The sequence below is a fragment of the Euphorbia lathyris genome, chromosome 7 (assembly GCF_963576675.1).
Source record: "Euphorbia lathyris chromosome 7, ddEupLath1.1, whole genome shotgun sequence".
In the NCBI taxonomy this organism is placed as follows: Eukaryota; Viridiplantae; Streptophyta; class Magnoliopsida; order Malpighiales; family Euphorbiaceae; genus Euphorbia; species Euphorbia lathyris.
The window spans coordinates 39,907,572-39,928,896 of record NC_088916.1 but is presented as its reverse complement, the minus strand read 5'-3'; the positions used below and the strand labels follow the sequence as shown (position 1 = coordinate 39,928,896).

The 21,325-nt window shown below is 40.8% G+C and overlaps 1 pseudogene; it reads left to right on the top strand.

The window, feature by feature from the left end:
* The window catches only part of LOC136236083 (uncharacterized), a 33,741-nt pseudogene extending 13,908 nt beyond the window's left edge, over window positions 1-19,833 (top strand).
* The last annotated feature ends 1,492 nt before the right edge of the window (window positions 19,834-21,325 follow it).

The window sequence follows — 21,325 nt, the reverse complement described above, 5'->3', positions numbered from 1 at the left end:
AGTATTTAAGTACCAAAATTTAGAGAGGTCATTAAGTACCAAAATAATATTATTCAAAGTTGGAACCGGTAGCCGGGGTAACCCTATGGTGGATTCGTGTTTGTGTTAAGTAAAAAAAAAATGACATTGTGACGGTGGTAAGAAAATAGTATTTGGCCATAAGCCTTTTAACAAGGCATAGGCATGATAAACATTAGTGAAGTATTAAATTGAAAGAAAAGAAAATGGAAAAATAATGTGAATTTGATAATAAGGAAAGCAAAGATAGCTATCCCATCCATCATTTCACACTTAAATTCCTTGCAAAGAAATCAAATTTGCTCTCCTTTTTAATTAGTACACCACAAATAATAAGCAAATTGAAGAAGCCAGGAATATATTTGGGGCTTATTCTGGAGATTATTGAATTCAACACTTTGCTTCAGAATTCAGGCACCCAACCCAATGCTCTGCCTCATATGTGAAATTGACATACTATTTATTTTTAATTGTTGTAAATCAATACTCCAGTATGTATGTATGTATGTATGTATATAGTGGTGGATAATGGCAACGGCATTCTTCAAGGATGGATGGGACAAGTTTTAACAGATACAAGAAGATGGAATTCCTCATCCTCTTCCATTGTACTAAATCGTTCTCTCAAAGACTTAAATCTAATAAAACTAGTGACTCACGGACCAATTACAAGTAGAAATTAACGAGCAAACAAGTAGTAGGTACCAAGATAAAAAAAAAAAAAAAAAACAATGCAAGTATCAAATTGTGGACTTTTCACAAGTGGTCCCTGCGTTGAATTAATTCAATCCAGATTTTATTTTTCTTTTGTTGATGCAAAGGTTGTAATCATGTCTTTATATTTGAATGACAGTATATTATTATATTTTGTCCAATTCGTAGGCAATTAAATTATATAGTCTGATGAAGGTAATTAATGATTTTGATTAAAAGAAAACAAAATACTGGTCCGATGATAGATTGGAGGGCATATCCAGAACCAGTTTAAGGGGGATGTCTTCATTTGTGTTATTTTTTTTATATAATTTTGAATAAACAAAACACTACAGGTAGGTATATGATAAATATCAATACGCATCATCAACAATTCAGTTCACAGCAATGACATCTCTACCGTTGGTTTTTGGATAATCACACCAACTTTTGAGTTCAGGTCTCGTGGACCCCTCAAGCAATTTCTTACCTCCATCTCTGTAAGCTCATCTCTTTTCCTCTTTCGATTACTCTAATTTCTACTCACATATAAAAACACTCTTTCATTTTTACTCTATTCACCCAATGATTTTTCTTTTAATTTCAACCTATCATACTTTTTTTCTTACTTTAAACTTGCTTCTTAAATTAGTTACATCTAAACATATATAGTTTAATTTGTTGGTAATATTTACTCAAAAAAATTCGTTCATGCGCCACCTACCTACGGCTTAGACGAACCATAAAGTAGCCTCCTGTCCATTCAATTCGTGCACTATATATCTTCAACTAGTATAGCACTAGTGCTTTCGAGTGTATGTCGGTCACACTAACTATTTGCGAGTATGAATGAGATTGAGAAATAGATAAGATTAAGTTTCATTACGTGCGAGTGGGAGATGTTTGGACTATTTGGGTGTGAATGGAACGAGTTGTATGCATTAAGAGGAAAGAAGGCAAGAATTTGCTCTAATCTCTCCTTATAAATAAATAGTTTATTGTTTATTTTAAACTTGATCACTCCAGCAAGCTAAGACAACTAAAAGTCTGCCTCCATCTCTCCCTTTATACGAGTGCCACGTCCCTTTCTCTCATTCACCCTTAGTTTATGGATCTGTTGTTTCTTCTCCCGATTAACATCGGGGTCGTCGAAGCATGATCGATAATACAAATATTATGGTGATCTGTTCCTTTCACGTGACAGGTATTTCACAGCACTCATTACGTAGGAGCTGAGATGACAAAGGAATTTGGAGCAAATGAAGGTTGGAAGAAAGTGTATGACCCTATTTTTATTTACCTTAATTCTAACTTGGATGCTACTCTATTTTGGGAAGATGCTAAAGAGCAGGTTCATGTTTCTTCTTCTTCTTCTTGGTATAAGGTAAACAACAAAGAATCAATTAATTAATTTAACATTTTACTCATTAGGTGGTCAAGGAAGTTGAAAGCTGGCCCTACCATTTTATTGCTTCCGAAGATTTCCCACCCTCCGATCAAAGGGGTATTCTCTATGGTAGATTGTTAGTCCTAGATAGGTATACAATCCATCCTTGCCTTTTTTTTCTGAATTTATGGCCAAACAAATTATTAATACTTGTATGTATGTATGTATGTATTTATAGACATATAAGCAATGATAAGATCTTTGCAAAGGGAGCTCACATTGGGGTGGCAGCCCCTGGAGATGTTGGTTCTTGACAAACTAAATCCAAGATGTTAATATATGTGTTTTCATTTTTATTGTAAGCATTCAAAATAATCCCCAAATTAACCAAAATTTCCTCCCATATGGCTACCAATTTTGGACAAGAGCAGATGAAGAGGATAATTTCAATATCAGTAATATAAGGCATGCCTCCTATGATCTTTACGCATGGGTTCTAGGGTTTATCGGAGGTTACAAGTAGCACACTGTCCTTCATATATCCCCAAGCACTAATTATTGTATTGGAGATGTTGTGTATGAGCCTCCAAGGAATGGTTCCACACTTTGGGAAATTGGAATACTTGATCCAACTGAACCTGAATTTTATGTTCCCGATCATAACCCTCTTTATGTTAACAAACTCTATCTTAATCACACTGAAAGGTACGTAATTATTGCCTCTATCATTTTATCCTATATATTGGACTAATAATAATATATAGGCTTAATAAATACGGAGCCCCATGTACTTGACATTTTTTTTCATTTTACCCCCTAAACTTAAGGGGCAACCTATTGACCACCTAAACTCCCCAAAATCCACCCAATTTACCCCCTCATCGCAGACGTGGCCCTGACATGGCAAATGTTTGGTTCTCAAACGCCAGACGTGCGTGAGGGCTGGGATCGTATGCATTTCAACGGTAACATCTCCTTATTATCTTCTTCTTCTTCGCCATTTTCGTTTCTTATTCTTCTCCATCTTCTGCTCATCGATTTCTCTTCTTCTTCTTCTTCGCCATTTTTCAGTTCTTCTTCTTCTCCATCTTCTGCTAATCGATTTCGTCTTCTTCGCGTCGATTCCACACGGTTCTGTCACATCGATTCCACACGGTTCATCTTTCTCGCTAAACGGTTCGTTCTTCTCTCCATCTGTGATTTCTTCTGGTTCGTTCCTGTGTTCCACATTTCTTCATTTCTTCTGGGTTGTTCATCTGAAGTTCTGTTCCTTTGAAGTTGTGTGATGAAATTGATTTTTCCTGAAAAAGGAAGGAAATTGAGTTGATGATGGGTCACGAGATCTGTTTCTGTGGTGAATGTGCTGTACTGAAAGTGTCATGGAGACCTCGTAATCCAGGAAGACGTTTTTATGGATGTCGAAATTATGGGGTATGTGTTTTAGCTTCTTGATTACCTACAATTCATTGATAATTGGCTTGAGTTAATTGTAAATGTGGAATTGCAGGGACCCAAATATTGTGGATTTTTCAATTGGTTTGATAGAGAAGAAGTTCATTGCCAAAGTAGAAAAGTAATCACAGGTTTGCTGAATAGGGTTAAACAAGAAGAATATGGGAATGGCAGCATGCAAATGAACAAGATATCAGGCAGTAGAAGTCAATGGAAGAGAATGGTAGTCATTTACATTGTAGGGTTTTTAACAAGGGTGTGGTTTATGAGTAGTTGAGTTGTTATGAATTCAACACTGAAGGGAAGTGTAATTGAGACCACTGTTAAGCTTGTCAAATGATTGAATTGCTTGAAATGTTAAACCTGTAATTGTGAAGTTTGTAATGCTCATTTAACCCTGTAATTGTTATGCTTGAAATGTTAAGCCTCTAATTGTGAAGTTTGTACTTGTTATTTCATGTTTCAGACCTGTAATTGTTCTCTTTAGACAATTGAAATATAACCTGAAAGCTTCTATCAGTAGACAATTGAAATATAACCTGAAAGCTTCTATCAGTAGACAATTGAAATATAACCTGAAATTTGACATATATCTTGAAACTTGAACTACACATTGGATATGAACTTGTTCATTACAGGCAACTTGACAAACAAAATGCCAAATGAAGTTGGCCAAAAAGGGCAGAGTACAAAGCTGCTGCCAATCCTAACTGCCTGACTAGATGTTTACAAGCCAAAATGGCCAAAATATCAACATGTCCAAAATAACAAAATGCCTATAATATAAAACATGTCCAAAATATCAATTTGGCCACAAAATAAAGCCAAAAAGGCCAAAAACACAAAGCTAAAATAATTAAGGCATCCATCTAACAGTTGTAGGTGCATTTGGTTGTGAATTTGCTTGCTGAGCGGCTGATCTTGTAAGACGAGGTCCTCTTGCATTTGGTTGTGAAGCTACTATTTGTTGTGAAACTGATCTTGTAACTCTAATTGGAGCTGCATTTCTGGGTGCTTTTGCTACAGGCTGAGCTGCACTTGTGGGTGCTTTAGGTACATGCTGAGCTGCACATGTGGGTGCTTTTGGTACAGGCTGAGCTGCACTTGTTTGTGCTGAGTTTCTAGCCCTTGATGCTCTTGCCTTTGACTGTGTTCTTTTATCTAGTTTTTCTTGCTGTAATTATGTGGCAGTCATGGCTTGTTTGCCTTTCCATTTCAGTTTATCAGGTTGGAATCCAAGGTTGCCTGTAACTTTAGATGAGTTCTTCAGTATGCTTGGCCCAGTTGAAAGAACGGTCCTTTCACCAGCTAAATTCTACATACACCATACAAACATGTCAAGCAAACATCACAAACTAAATTCCACACACACAGTACACATCATTTACTATAAAAACCGAATAAAAACAAGGAATACCTGAGCACAAGTCCACCCAGTTCGTTCAGATATGAACACACCTACCCCTGAAAATCTGGGCCTCTTGTAATGAGTCTAGGTAACAGGAGTAACAGGACTAATGGGCCTCTTTCTTCCATACACTACCAAGCTTTCTGAATCAAATAGTGTAGATCGTATCACTGATGAGGTTGAGCCCTGCATTCCACTTCCATAAGAAGATTGTGTTCCAGTAGGGGCAGCACCCTGCATTCCACTTCTACAAGCAGATTGCGTTCCACTAGCACCAACCTTTTTTGCTCTACAATAACCAGCTCTGGTATCTTTTGTTCCACTACACCCAGCTCCGGCATCCTTTGTTCCACTGCAACCAGCACCAGCATATTGCGTTCCACTCGGGCCAGCACCCTGCATTCCACTAAAATATTATTAGAGCTGTAAAAAAAGACCAAAAAACAGGACACTTTCTTCAAAATATTATTCGAGCTGTAAAAAATGTACCTCTCTACCAGCTTTCTTTAATGCTGGACAACCCTTTCTGTTGTGCCCGTGGTTCTTGCAGTTTGTACAAGTCATTGTTGCTCCCCTCCTGCTTAGTTTTCCAACTTTCTTGATTTCATCTCTATCCTTCCTCCTATTCTTTTTAGGGCTTCCAGTCAATTTTTTTTATCTCAGGTGGATGAATTGGAGGATTTGTGCTACTTGGCCACATTTTCATGTTCAACACAGGTTGAATGAAATGCCCATATGTCAAACCATATTTCTCCTTCCTATACCAATGACTAACAAAATTAATAGGATCCAAATTTTGTTTCTGCAGGGCAGCAACTGCATGAGCACATGGTATTCCCTTCAAACCCCAAGCCCTGCATGTACAAGTCTCTTTCCTCAAGTCAACTACATGCCTATATTCCCCTTCTACTACTTCAAAACTTGCATCCCCATTCCACTCAATCATACACCTCATAGAAGCACATGTATTGCGGGTTAGACACTTTAAAGCTATAGAAGATATATCACTAATCCATTTATTCTCACAAAACGCCCTCATCTCAATGTGCCTGTGCATGCACTTGATCCTAATCTCTTCAAGCATTGATATGATAGTCTTGTGCCTAGCAGCTAGAATCCATCCATTAAACGTTTCAGACATGTTGTTGTCCACCACATCAATCTTGTTATCCATACTAAAGTACACCCTACACCATCTCTCTAAATCATAATTCATCAAATCACTAACAATTTTTTTCCCACCCAAAGTGTTCAACTCCTGCAGACTATCCTTTAACTGAGCCTCAAATGTGGACTTGCACACCTTCCAAAAACATTGTCTCCTCTCAACCCCCCTCCATTGCTTTCCCCAATTAGCCAGAACATGTCTAGCACACATCCTATGACAGACAGCAGGTAAGACTTCTTGAATAGCTGGAATCAATCCCTATATCAACATGTTAACACATTTTCAAGACATTAAAGACCACATTCACAAAAAGCTAAATAAACATTTCAACATTTTAATACAAAACAGGACATTAAAGACCACAAAACAGGACACTAAATACCACAAAACAAGACATTAAAGACCACAATTTACCACAATTTACCAAAAAACACACAAGTGAAAGCTAAAGACCACAATTTACCAAAAAACACACAAGTGAAAGCTAAAGACCACAATTTACCAAAAAACACACAAGAGAAAGCTAAAGACCACAATTTACCACAAAACACAAAACATGACATTATATATACATACCTTCTGCATATCTGTGACTAAGGAGAATCCTGCTCCCTCTCCAAGTTCCAGGTCTTCTTGCACCAGCTTCAAGAACCACTTCCAAGTGTCTTTTGTCTCATGGGCTATCACTGCCCATGCTATTGGATACATTTGTGAATTTCCATCTTTTGCTATTGCAGACAGGAGCTGCCTTTTACATACACCCTTTAAAAAACAACCATCCATTCCTATGAGCTTTCTACAACCTGCTTTGAATCCCTCTTTCATTGCCTTGAAACGTATATAAATTCCTCTAAAAATATGCTTAGGAGGTAAATCTTTGGTGTCATAGTGGATGACACATGTTGACCCAGGATTGGACCTTAGGATTTCATCCTTGTAATCATGTAGCCTTCTAAATTCCTCATTGTAATCACCCATAAACCTCTTCATAACTAAATGCTTGGCTCTGCACAGAATTGTCTTGCCCACATAAAGATCAAACTTTTCCTTCACAATTTCCTGTAATCTCCAGAGTCTGATGTTTGGTGTTTCCTGTATTGTCCCTTTGAAATGTTCAGCAATGAACTTAGAATCACATAATCTGTTCCTGTTAGTCTTCTCGCAGTGATGTGTAGATATGCAAGTCTTCATAATGAAATTGTTACTTTTTCTATCCAAGCTAGCCAAAATCTGCCATTTACACCTAACTCCACGACATCTAGCCCCAACTCTATCCCAATCATTAGGTTTCTTCTTCAGTTTTGCACCCCGATTCACAACATATTTCTGCAAAGCTTCTCTAAATTGGTATACACTTTTGAATACCATGCCAAGCTGAAACATTGGTACTTCACTATCTGGGTCATAGTGAACTCTTTTGCATCTCCTCCTATGGGGTCCATCTTCCTCTTCAGTGTCAGAGGCAAAACTGTCTCATCTGAGGAGCCAATGTACTCCTCATCACCACCAAGTAGTCCATCCCTAGGTTCTTGTTCTACTTCATCTTCTAGCCCTTTATCTGTGCCTAAATCTCCAAGTTGAACTTCAAAAGGTGGCTCTGGCCTTTTCCTATTGGATCTATCTCTCTGTTGACTTACACGACTCTGCCTCACTTCAACTAGTTCTTCTGCAAACTGACTTCCTTCAGACTCATAGTTGACGGCCTCAACATCAACTTCACCTACATATGAATCAGGCTCTGACTCAGTCTCTGATTCCACTTCCCCATCTGCATATTCTTCGTCTGAAGATTCACCACTGTCTTCAACTTCTTCCCCTTCATTCGCTCCTTCTCTTTGTAGATCTGGTTGCACATTAACTCCCTCAACTTCTTCTCCCTCCTTCACTTCTTCTCCCTCATTCACTTCTTGTTCTTTATTCACTTCTTGCCCTTCTTCCCCTTCTTGTACTTCATTCACTTCTTCAACTTCTTCTCTTTGTAGATCTAGTTGCACATTAACTCCTTCAACTTCGTGTCCTTCATTCACTTCTTCTCCTTCAATCAATCCTTCAATTGCTTCCCTTACATTAACTCCTTCTTTCTGTATATCTATTTGCACATCCTCCTCATTTATGTCTTCTTCGTCCACCTCATTTAAAGGCTCGATGTGTGTAGGGACAGTGTTACTACTCATCCCAGCTATTACTTCCACTTTCACATTAGGATCCAGGGTCCCACAAGGCTGTGCATCTTCAGTTTTGTCCACATAAACTTCAGTAATATCCGTATTGCCCTTGTAGGTAAACATTTCCATTAGGGCCTATCATTACCAAGTATCTTTAACTCACCACTCCTACCATCTTTGTAGTACAAAGACCCACATCTCTTGTATCCTAAATCCCACATAAACCAGAACAGATCAAGTACTCTAACCTATCCATGTCAACTTGATTATATTCTTCAACAACACCACCCACATATTTGAAACCACTCTCATCCAGCACTGTCCTACCACCATGATGTAAAAATACACTTACATCCCTCATTTTGATAGCTGACAAATACAAAAAAAAAATATAAGATTCTTTGACATAAAAAGACAAATCAATTGATAAAAAAGTACCCATCACAGCAAAAGCAACTTAAAGTAGCCATATCAGTTGACAACTGAACCCACATGCATATATTCTTTTCTCCCTTTATCATTTGCCCTCCAGAGTTCATAAAATATCACAAAAAAAAAACTACAGATAAAAGCTAATGTCATCCAAGCAAAGCAATAGGAATATGATAACGTAAAGTTCAACACTAACCTGTATGAAGGATTTAAGCTTCGTATCTGAATCCAATAAACCCTAACTCGCAAACGACATCAGTCCACGATCAATACCAGTTCACGATGAAAACCAGTCCGCATTCAAAACCAGTCCGCGTACAAAACCAGTATGCGTTTGATAATTCGTGAAACCAACTGAGCTGAATCACAAGCACGGGCCCATCCCAAACTTAAGCCCACGGTTCAAGATTAAATGGGCTCCTAATAAGGGAAAGGGCTAACCGCCCCGAAATCCCAACAAGGCACTAAACCACCCACTCAGAGAAATGGGACCACGTTTGTGACTACGTGGAGAACGTGGCACAGAAAGAGTAACCGCCCTCGGCGGTTACCTAGAAAGGCTTATAAAAGAAATAAGAAAGCCAAGGGAGGGGTAGGTTCACATTTTTTTCCTCAATACGATTATCGATCTACTAAATTCCACACAAAACTGACTTGATCGTCGGAGAGTTTTCCCGGAGATCCTGTCTCCGGTTTTGTTTTGCAGGTAACTACGACGAGGATCATCAAATCAAATCCGGCAAGTTATCAATTGGTGCGGTGAAGGTGGATCTTTTTTACCAACATCTGGTTAAAGGTACACCAAGAACATGTCAGAGCCATCACGAACAACCGGAGTTACAACCAGATCAACTAGTATGAACTCAAGAGGTCCAGGGGCTGTGAGTTCGCAGCCTGCGAGTACACAGCCTGTGATACCCAGCTCGACGAATCCTTCAGGATAGTTGAGTCCATTATTGGAGGTCCAAGTGCAAACTGAGATGGAGATGTCGAATAGTGAGTTTGTGCAAATGGCAGGACAGGTCTTGGCTACGAATATGAGCCAAGCGGCTGGAGATCGAATGATTAGTATATTAACTACAATCGCAGATCACAATACCGTTGTAGCGGCTGCCCCATAAGAACCCGTTGTCACTTCGACACAACCATCGACTATTCCTGCCGTATCTACGCTTCCGCAGTCATCTCGAGAGACGAATCGGGTGGGTCAGAGTAGTCGCATGACGCCACATAGCCATCCAGGCAACTACTCGCACCAAGATCCTAATATGACGGTTCATCCGACCTGGCAAACATCCCAACCGATGTCAGGAATGCAAGGAATTTTTCCGCTACAACAAACGGAGCCCTTTGTCCACAGACATTCAGAGTTGATGACATCTGGAGCGAATGTGTCTGGGCGGGAGCACACTTGGAATTTTGATCCTATAACTGGACAGCGGTTAGACCCACAGCGAGAACAAGTGTCGACACAGTATGGCAGGTGGATATCACCCAGAATTCACCAGCAGCGGATGGAAGAAGTTCGGCGGGAACCCAATACTGAATTGGAAGATCAACTGGGAAGCATGATGGAGCGAATGGGGTACACCCCTAGGGCGAGAGCAGTGGTGCAGAGTGATTCGCCTTTTGCCCCATCGTTGCGGGAATTTATTCTAGATCACAGAATAAAAGCACCGACGATACCTAAATACTATGGGGATCCAAATTCTAACCCTGAGGCGCATGTCAGGAACTATAGAGAGTTAATGGATGTTGCAGGAGCAAGCGAAAGCATAATTTGTCGATTGTTCTCGACCACTTTGGGTGGAGCAGCATCCGATTGGTTCCGATCTCTACCAACCGAATCCATTCACAACTGGACTCAGTACAGTCGTGATTTCTGTGCAAAGTTCGTGGGCTGTAAAGCGGCAGATGTGACGGATAGGCAGCTGAAAGAGATCAAACAAAGAAATTATAATTCCCTAAGGGAATTTGTTGTAGCATTCAATGATATTCTGGTGCGGTTGCAGAACCCAGATATCGTAAGCATTCGCAACATAATGGCGGATGGAACCACAGATTGGAGCATGCGGGAGGAAATCATCCGCAACAAGCCACGCACAGTGGCCGAACTCATGAAGATAGCAAAGGAATTCATGGAAGTGGATGATGTTAACAGGGAACATAAAGCTCAGACCCGGCGATAAAGAGATGCGGCTAGATCCACTTCGGACAATCGGCGCCATCAAAATCAAACCCAATCTAAGGGTAATTTTGTTCGGAAAGGTGATCGCTCCTTTCAAGGGGGGGATATCAAACACCATTGAACACGACTCGCCATGAGGTGTTACTTTGGATTGAAAAAAACCCCATGAAGAAGGATGTGCAGTTTCCTGAGGCGAAAGGTCGAACTAGTTTGGGGCGATATCCTAACAAATACTGCAGGTTCCACAGATTGAACGGCCATGACACGAATGATTGCTACGAATTGAAAAGTGAGATTGAAAAGCTGATTGAGAGAGGAAAACTGAGTCAATTCGTTAGAAAAGAAACAATTGATGAAAAAGCAACACTCCTGCGTGAGATAGAAGCAAGGCCAGAAAAGAAGCAGAAAAAAGGAGTGATTAACGTAATAGCAGGCGGGATCTATGAGCCTCCAACAAAAAGGGCTCGCCGTGAACAGCGAAAAAGCAACACGAGTAGGGGGGATGCCCTCAATTATTCATTTGCGCGAATCACGGAGCCGCATGCGGATGCGTTGGTGATTACGGTGGCCATTGAAGGATGGGACGTCAAGCGGGTCCTTATTGATACATGCAGTTCTTGCAATGTTATTACTCGAACTGCATTCAACCAGTTGGGAATTAACGACGAGCGAGTAGAACATACGTTCATGGATGTAACTGGTTTTGGAGGTCAATCATCTCAAACAAGTGGACAGGTGGTGTTGGAGACAGAAATGGGCGATAAGAATCTAAAATGGAGAGGTGATCTAGAATTCACAATTGTTGATCTCCCATTGGCCTATAATATAATTCTGGGGCGTCCGTTTCTGTCAGAAACGGAGTCGCTCATTTCAATGAAGCATTTGACATTGCATTTGCCAACACACCAAGGGCGAGTCATTGTTGAGGGTGATCAACTTATATCTCAACAAGCTTATACATTGTCACTTGAAACAAAGCCAGATGAAGAAGATAAAGTTGATGAGAAGTTGCCGGCTGAAGCGTTAGGAGAAACAGAACTATTCGCCATTTCAAATGACAAGAAAGTAAGGATAGCGGCAGGACTTCCAGAGGAAACGAAGAAAGCCATTACCGAGGTGTTGATCCAATGTGAGTCGGCATTCGCCGCTCCAGATGAAGTGCTGAAAGGGATAAGTCCAGAAATAGCAACACATCGTTTGAATGTGGACAAAAGTGCAACCCCAGTACGACAGAAAAAGAGAGGACATGCTCCAGAGCGGCAGAAGGCGATTGAAAAAGCAGTGGTGGATTTGCTAAAATCAGATGCAATTCGATAGGTCACTTATCCGGAATGGCTAGCCAATGTGGTGCTAGTCAAAAAGCCGAATGGAACGTACAGAATGTGCGTAGACTTCAAAGATTTGAATAAAGCTTGTCCGAAGGATATGTATCCGCTACCTAACATTGATATATTGGTAGATGGGACTGCGGGATTTGAAGCTTTATCATTCACCGATGTGAAATCCAGTTACCACCAAATACCAATGGAGAAGGCGGATGAGATCAAGACGTCATTCATAACTCATCAGGCAACTTATTGCTTCAAGGTGATGCCCTTTGGACTGAAAAATGCGGGAGCAACCTATCAACGGATGATGAACAAGATATTTTCAGACAAATCAGGCGAGAACTTCTCGATCTATGTAGACGACATGATCATTAAAAGCAAGAAGATGCAAGACCATCCGCAGGATATTAAAGAAATCCTGGAAGTGCTGATCAAATATGGCCTCAAATTGAACCCGGAGAAATGCACGTTTGGAGCGAGAGCAGGGAAGTTCCTGGGTTTCATTGTTAGTGGCAAAGGAGTTGAGGCGAATCCTGAGAAGGTTAAAGTAGTGATGGAGATGAAGACACCAAGGAGCATAAGAGAAGTACAGAGACTCAATGGGCGGTTGGTGGCATTAGGGCGATTCATATCATGCTCAGCTAGGAGATGTCTACCTTTCTACAATGCCATCAAAAAATCTAAGTCCTTTGAATGGACACCAGATTGTCAAGAAGCATTCGAGGGGATAAAGCGATTACTATGTTATCCGCCCTTAATGAGCAGGCCAGAGGATGGAGAAGATTTATTTCTTTATGTGTCCGTCACCAGCACGGCGATATGCACTGTAATGGTGCGGGAAGAAGAAGGGCAACAATATCCGGTGTACTACGTGAGTAAAGTCTTAAAGGATGCAGAACTTCGATATTCGAGGTTAGATAAAATGGCCCTCGCGGTGATAACCACGGCGGCTAGGTTGAAGCCATACTTCCAGGCGCATACTATCATTGTGAGAACTGGAATTCCAATGCGAAAGGTACTGCAGAAACCTGACGCATCCGGGCGATTGATGGAATGGTCAATTCGCTTGGGAGAGTTCGATATTCGTTACGAAGGAAGACCAGCTCTAAAAAGTCAAGTACTTGCCGATTTCGTGAATGAGTTCACGTGGGATGAAGACGAATGTCCAAAAGCATAAAAAGAAGAATGGAGTATGTTCACAGATGGGGCATTATCCACAGATGGAGCTGGACTGGGAGTCGTCATCAAGGGTCCGGATATTATTCGCATGTACTATGCGGCAAAGTTAACATTCAAAACTACCAACAATGCCGCGGAATATGAAGCAATGATATGCGGATTGAAGTTGCCTAATGAACTTATGCCAGAAAGAGTGGTAATCTACAGCGACTCTAAACTCATGATAAATCAGATCACAAAAAATTATCTGGTGAAACAGGAAGATCTGGTCAAATACCATCAGGTTGTCGGTAGATTGACATAGGAGTTAACACATAAAGGAATCGTCTGGGAGATGGTGCATGTTCCAAGAGGCCAGAACACAAAGGCTGATGAGTTGGCAAAAGCAGCGGCGAGTAGAGACCCATGGAGTCAAAAAGCATGTAATTTGTAAATAAGGTCATCACCAGCATTCGAAGCCGATCAGATTATGGTCATCGAAGAGCTAGAAGATGATGAAGATTGGCGGATGCCCATCCGCCAATATCTGGAACATGGAGATTTGCCGGTTGATAAAAGTTTAGCCAGAAAGCTAATCGGGCAGTCAGCGAGATACTCAATTCGGGATGGGACTTTATACAGGAAGTCATATACATGTCCATGGTTAAAATGTATTAGCCACAATGAAGGAGATTACGTGCTGAGAGAACTCCATGAAGGAATTTGTGGTGCGCATGAAGCATCCGCGGCGTTGGCAAGAAAAGTCAAGTTGATGGGATATTATTGGCCGAAGGTGGTGGAAGATTCCCCGAAAATGGTAGCGGAATGTCACAGCTGTCAAATCCATGCTAATGAAAAGCATGTCCCAGGAGCCGAACAAGTAACTATAATGACGGCGTGGCCATTCGCAACATGGGGGATTGATATAGTGGGGCCATTCCCAGAAACAACAAGGAAGAGGAAGTACTTGGTAGTCGCTGTTGACCACTTCAGCAAATGGGTAGAAGCAGAGGTAGTAACCGCTCAAACACCTGAGCGAATGATCGAGTTCTTACGAGAGAACATTATCATGCGGTTTGGAATCCCACAAACGCTTATAACCGACAACGGTACCCAGTTCAACTGTGTCAAATTCAAAGCATATTGCGAAAGCATGGGGATCAAGAATCATTTTTCCTCCGTAAATCATCCCCAATCGAATGGTATGACAGAGGTTACCAACAGGGCCATGATTCAGGGAATCAAGAAGCGACTAGGTGATAAGAAAACAGGTTGGGCGGATGAGATACCTCATATGTTATGGGCATACAGAACTTCTGTAAAGGCAGCAACAGGCGAAACACCCTTCTCGCTGGTTTATGGAGCCGAAGCAGTCCTACCTGTTGAAATCCATTCACCTACAGATCGGGTAATTTATTACTGCGACACCCAAAATCCTATCAACATTAGAGATGCATTGGATTCTGTTGAAGAACGAAGAGAAAAAGCTTACATGCGAATGGCAGTATATCGCAATAGAATCAATAAGTATCATGACAGAAGGGTGCGAAAGGTGATAATCAATGAGAGCGACTTGGTCTTGAAAAAAGCAGATAAAATACAGTCCAGAGAAGGCAAAGGAAAATTAGGCGTCAACTGGATCGGACCTTATAGGGTATCCAAGAAGTTGGGACCATCAACTTTTGAAATAGAAGAAATGAGCGGCAAAAAGCTCCCACGCACCTGGAATCTAGAGAATCTACGCTTATATAAACAGGCCGAGTAGTTCAGGGAAATGACGAGTACTCTTTTTCCTTTTATGAGTTTTTTCCCACTGGGTTTTCTGATAAAAGGTTTTAATGAGGCTTTGATCCCACACAGTTTATGTACCCATGTAACAAGAAGTCTTTTTTCCTTATCAATAAAGATGTTCATTGGTTACAATTATTCAGTATGCTACGGCTGAATGCAGGTCCTTTTCAAACTGATAATACAAACACATAAGTGTGTTGCCTACAAAAGAAAGGCGGATGCATGATTACGCATCATTCGTAAAACCTTATGGTTAACCTTAAACACATAAATGTGTTGCCTACAAAAGAAAGGCGGATGCATGATTACGCATCATTCGCAAAACCTTATGGTTAACCTTATGATTATTTGAAAAATTATAAGGCATAAAATTAAGCGAATAAATGAGTACTCAAAAAATTACAAAAAGGGTCTGGCCACCCTAACGAAAACAAAACTAACTACGAAAAATTACAAGTATGAAGTCGGCAAAAGGCAAGGGTCGCATACGAAAATAACCGGCATTAAGGCGACGAAGAATAAAACAGCAATTGCACATATATGAAAAGCGGCGGCAAAGTCGCTCGGTTGATATATATACTGGCAGTTTGTTACATACAACAGTTCGGATATAAATAAAATTATACTACAGTTTCTTCTCCTTCGCCTCTATTGCCCCCTTCGCCTTCAGCGGCTCCTTCATCTTCTCCAGTGGGGTGATCTGCTTCAAGCGAATCCCCAACAATCAGATCAGTAATCGCATCAGAGCGAGGTACCACTTGTTCAACGTGAGAAACATCTTGTGGTGCCCCTTCTTCTACATTCTGATTTGGGATCTCACGGCTAATTGGAGAGTCATGAAAACTCTGCCAATCTAGGAGAAGTACCTCATCCATATCGGCATCCTCGGCCTCCAACTTGTCCCATTTTTCAGCTAAATCCTTTTCAGGAATGGGAACCTTGGGGCGATTAAGTACACGATCTGGATGTCCATGCTAATAAGCCGCATGAATCCGCTCTCCATACCAATAGATGCGAGCACCATCTTCAGTTGTGATCTCCTCGGCCCTCCTCTTTTGCATCTCCAAAGCTTCCTTGGACGAATTCAGATCATCAATGGCCTTCTGAAGCTCATCGGACTTAGCCTGGAGGGATTTGAGAGCTTCCTCCTTCTCGCTGATGGCCTTCTGACAAGCGCCTTTAAGGACCTTTACTTTGGCTTGGACATCATCAAAAAGCGACTTCTGAGTCGCCAATTCAGTGCCAAGGCTTTCCAGCTCTCTAGCTCGTTCAGCATCCCTGCAGAGGGCACCCTCCGCGAAATTGATAATCTGCATATAGGACGATACGTGAATAAAAAGAGCGAATGGAGACATGCATTTGAGGGATGGAACATGAGTAGAAAGCAATATACCTCTATAGCACGCTTCTCAATCCCCTCCATGGCAGTTGGAAGCGGCACTTGTTCGCGCACGTGAGAAGCAGAGGGGAGTCGCCCAAGGACATTGCATATGGAAGAAACAATGTCCTTACAGGAAAAGCTCACGGCTTTACCAAAGGTCCTAGTCCACCACCCGCTAATGTCAGGAATTGGCTGCGAATATATAAGGAGAGGGATCAGGAGAACAGCAAATAACTGATAAAGGAAAATAAACAAAAAGAGTGAGTAAATCGTGATACCTCGTGAAATGGAGTACTGCCCTTTTCTTTGGATGGGGTGGATATGGGTGTACCACCAACAGTCAAGGATACGGAGGTATTTTTCTTCCTGGGGCGAGAAGACTCCGTATCCGCATTACTCTTCCGCTTCCTATTTAAGGGAAGGTCCTCAGAAGCAGAATCATGGCCTTGTGAAACGGAAGCAATTGTGGGGGAAGCCGCCTCAACAGAAGGAGTCGCCCCCACAGGAGAATTCGCCCCTGCAACAGAAGTTGTTCCCGCCAATCGCCTCTTCCTCCTCGCCAAGGCTTTCGCTTCCCGATCTGCAGCGAGTTGGGATAAAGGGTCACCCCTGCAAAGGGTTAAGAGAAATCATCAACTAGGAAATAAGCTAATAGTACCTTGTACGAAAACGCGATAAGGGATATAAACAACGCGATCTTCCTCGCGGTAGGCAATTGCTACTCGGCTCCTTAGCATATGGAATGCCTGATCATATGTCCATACAAAAGGAGGAGTACTCTTCAAGAATTTTACAATAGCGGATTCTTCCTTGCTTGGATAACCAAAGTTCAAACTCTTTACATTAGGTCGGCCCCAGCAACGAAGAAAGTTCGGATTCCCTTCATGGAACTTGATGAAGAAATAAGACCTGTCCCACTCGCGGATTTTGTTCGACTTCTCATCAAAGCCGTAGTAACCGCTCTGTCGGATGAAAGTAAAATACTCCCCCGAACTTTTGAAATGATGAAGCTTGGAGAAAATCTTGAGCGAGAAGGGAACCTCCAGACAATCCGCCAAAAACTTGTCCAGAGTCAGGTCGGCCCATCCATTGGGGTGCAGTTGCCCGGGTGCGATTCCATAACCTCCAAGGATGGAAGCAATCTCATCTGCCAGCGGATACGTGAAACCGCAGATAATTTGAGCGACAAAAATGGTAAAATACCCCTTCGGGAAGTCGCCGGGTCCTCTATTTTCCCCGGGAATGCTTGTTTCCAGGCCTTGAAGCCAAGGATACTGCTCCCGCAAGTCGTCAATCGTCTCGCGGCAAACTAGGCTTCCTGACCTATCCTTCTTCGGTAATAAACGGGGAGTGGGGACAGGTGGTGGAATCAACTTCTTGGGGTCGAAACCTAGGCCCTCATCAGTCGTATTCGCCAGATGGAGAAAATCGGCAGGATGAGAATCAGACCTAGGAGAGCTAGTTGAAGCTTCATCAACCATCTCATCAACCTCGTGAGACACCTCGCGATCGTAATTTTCGTCGAAGGGTGCGAAATCAAGTTCAGGGTTTGACATATCGGTGAAGGAAACGAACAGAAATAAAAGAAAAAATGGTTGAACGAGTTACGAGTTACAGAAAGGGAAACTTACATGTGAGAAAGAATGCAGAGAAGAACGAACGCAAAAGGGTTGATGCCGGAGAGGAAATGACAGAAAACGAACGAACTACTTTCGAATTTTGAATACCCAGATGAAGATGGAGAGTTGTCTAAGACATATGAAAAGACCCTAAAGGGCTCTTGCTAAACTAGAGGGGAGGCATGTGATGATTCGTGAAACCAACTGAGCTGAATCACAAGCACGGGCCCATCCCAAACTTAAGCCCACGGTTCAAGATTAAATGGGCTCCTAATAAGGGAAAGGGCTAACCGCCCCGAAATCCCAACAAGGCACTAAACCACCCACTCAGAGAAACGGGACCACGTTTGTGACTACGTGGAGAACGTGGCACAGAAAGAGTAACCGCCCTCGGCGGTTACCTAGAAAGGCTTATAAAAGAAATAAGAAAGCCAAGGGAGGGGTAGGTTCACATTTTTTTCCTCAATACGATTATCGATCTACTAAATTCCACACAAAACTGACTTGATCGTCGGAGAGTTTTCCCGGAGATCCTGTCTCCGGTTTTGTTTTGCAGGTAACTACGACGAGGATCATCAAATCAAATCCGGCAAGTTATCAGCGTTCTAACCCAGAAACCCTAACTCGCGACCGAAAATAATGGAGCTTTAGAAGAATAGAGAAAGATAGTGAAATGAAGAGAGGAATCGATGGACATTTGCTTCTATTCTTTCTGATCAAAAATCAAAATAGCTCCACAGGGAGAACTGAAGCGTTTAGTCTTTCAGTGGAAGAAGGGCAAAAACATCATTTCTGAAACATCACTGATATGGCAAGTGTATTTTAAGTCGATAATGCCACATGGATCAAAGCCAAGCGCGTGTGATTTACGGGACAAAAATTTTTACGGTCAAATGTAATGAGGGGGTAAATTGGGTGAATTTTGGGGAGTTTAGGTGGTCAATAGGTTGTCCCTTGAGTTTAGGGGGTAAAATGAAAAAAAAAGGTCAAGTACAGGGGGCTCCGTATGTATTAAGCCTAATATATATGATCCTAATTCCAGATTTAGACAGTATGGATTATGGGAAAGATATTCTGAATTATATCCTCATGGAGATTTGAATTTCACTGTTGGCACGAGTGACTATACAAAAGATTGATTTTTCGCTCAAGTTCCCAGGTATATATGTAGTAATATCTAATACTTTGAGCACTCATAAATCACCCATATCTATCAGTCAGTCTTTATATATGAAGAATGCTGCAGGAAGAACAGTAACAACAGTAGTAGATATGAAGGAACAAAATGGCAAATAAAGTTCAAGCTTGACACATTTGATCAGAGTGGAATATATACTCTAAGATTGGCTTTAGCAACTGCAAATGTCTAAATATATATAAAATTTTCCTAAAGGTTCGGGTAAATGATGGAAATTCAAATTCTTCTTTAGTATTGGGAACTGGAAATTTTGGAAAGGACAATACAATAGCTCGACGTGGAATTCATGGGATATACATGCTACTAAATGTTGAAGTAGAAGGAGATAAACTAGTTTCAAGAATTAATAATACCGTATTTTTGACTCAAGCAAATAATACCTCTCCTTTCCAAGGACTCATGTATGACTACATTCGATTAGAGGCCCCTCCTCCTATTTCTACTTAATATATATTATCTCACTTTTTATTCAATTACTCCCTCGTATACTTTTATACTGATATATCCTGTTAATTATACCAACCTCTTCATTTCAAACACCAGTCTACTAGTTGCTATAAAAGTGAATATATCATACAATGCAAATTCAAAACTTATAAAGCTTAGTGGAAAAGGAAAAATAGTGACAGAAAACTATTTTTAGATCTGTATGAGCAAAGGGTGAGGCCCAAATGCATAGAGCAATGAACACAACTTCAAAGAGTTAACTAGGAAACAAGATAATTAATATAATCAGCCTGACTTATAATTCTACGTTATTAAGCAACTCAATAATTCAAGCAAATGAGAGTCAAAGGAAACATTTCCCTTTCAACATAAAAACTAAAACTAAGACGCATTTACAATTCCCGCTGCCTAAAATCACATGAACAGAACTGGCAGAACAAGATAGAGAGAGAAAGCTTACTAATTGCAAAGTTGTTCTGTTGATATACTTTTTAGGCAGCCATGAAAGAGATTCAGTTAACAGAAGTTTCTCCTCCACCTTTGAAATGTCTCCAACAAGCTGCAGGATGGAAAACAAGAAGAAGCATAATGGGAATCAATTCAAATCATATATTATAAAAAATAAATTGCATAGAAGAGCATTCCACTTATTAATGCTAAACTTTAGATAGAACAATATACCACGTAAGAGAATTTCATATTCAGGACAGTTAAACAAAAGGCTTATGTGGAAGCATTGAAATTTGATACAATGTTTACACCACATGTTATTGTTCAAGTACTACTCAATGTATGGGTACTCGAGAAGACTATCTTTTGTCTCGAATCATGAATACTCCCAAATTTCATTCTCCTTCTTTTAAGATGATTACTACTCTTTCAATCTTATCTTGTATCACATTCATAATGTACAATACTTTTTTTTATTTCAATAAAGCCATTTCAACCGATTCAGCTCTAAAAACAACGTGACAATGAAATTGGAAATAACTTTTTGATGAATCAGGAAACATCAAATATGGGAAGGATTCAATAACATCAAATATGGTATTATTATCTTTGTTCAAGACAAATTTGATTTTATTTAAAAATTTTCTTTTTAAGGATGACTTGTTTTAGTTATGACTTAAGATTTTTCACTTTAGCACAATGATATTGAGTGAGGTCAGTGGCAATTTTAGTTAATCAATGACTAAGGCTGCTTCTAATGTTGAGTCAAGAAATAACACTTGGGAGTCTATTACTGAGCTCAGCACCAATTCACACAACTCAGTATTCGTCCAGTTAGGCATTTTACTAGACATGATAAAAAAGCAAGCATATAAAGGAGTTAAGGGTTAGAAAAGGTTACTCAACAGTTTTATCCTGGCTCGACCTCCTGCCTACATCCAGTCCCTGGAATCCTTCCGAGCTTTAATCCACTATTGAGCACTTTTGGGTAGAGCACAAACCCCTTACAATAGTCAGTGAGTATATAGAGTACCTTCCTCTA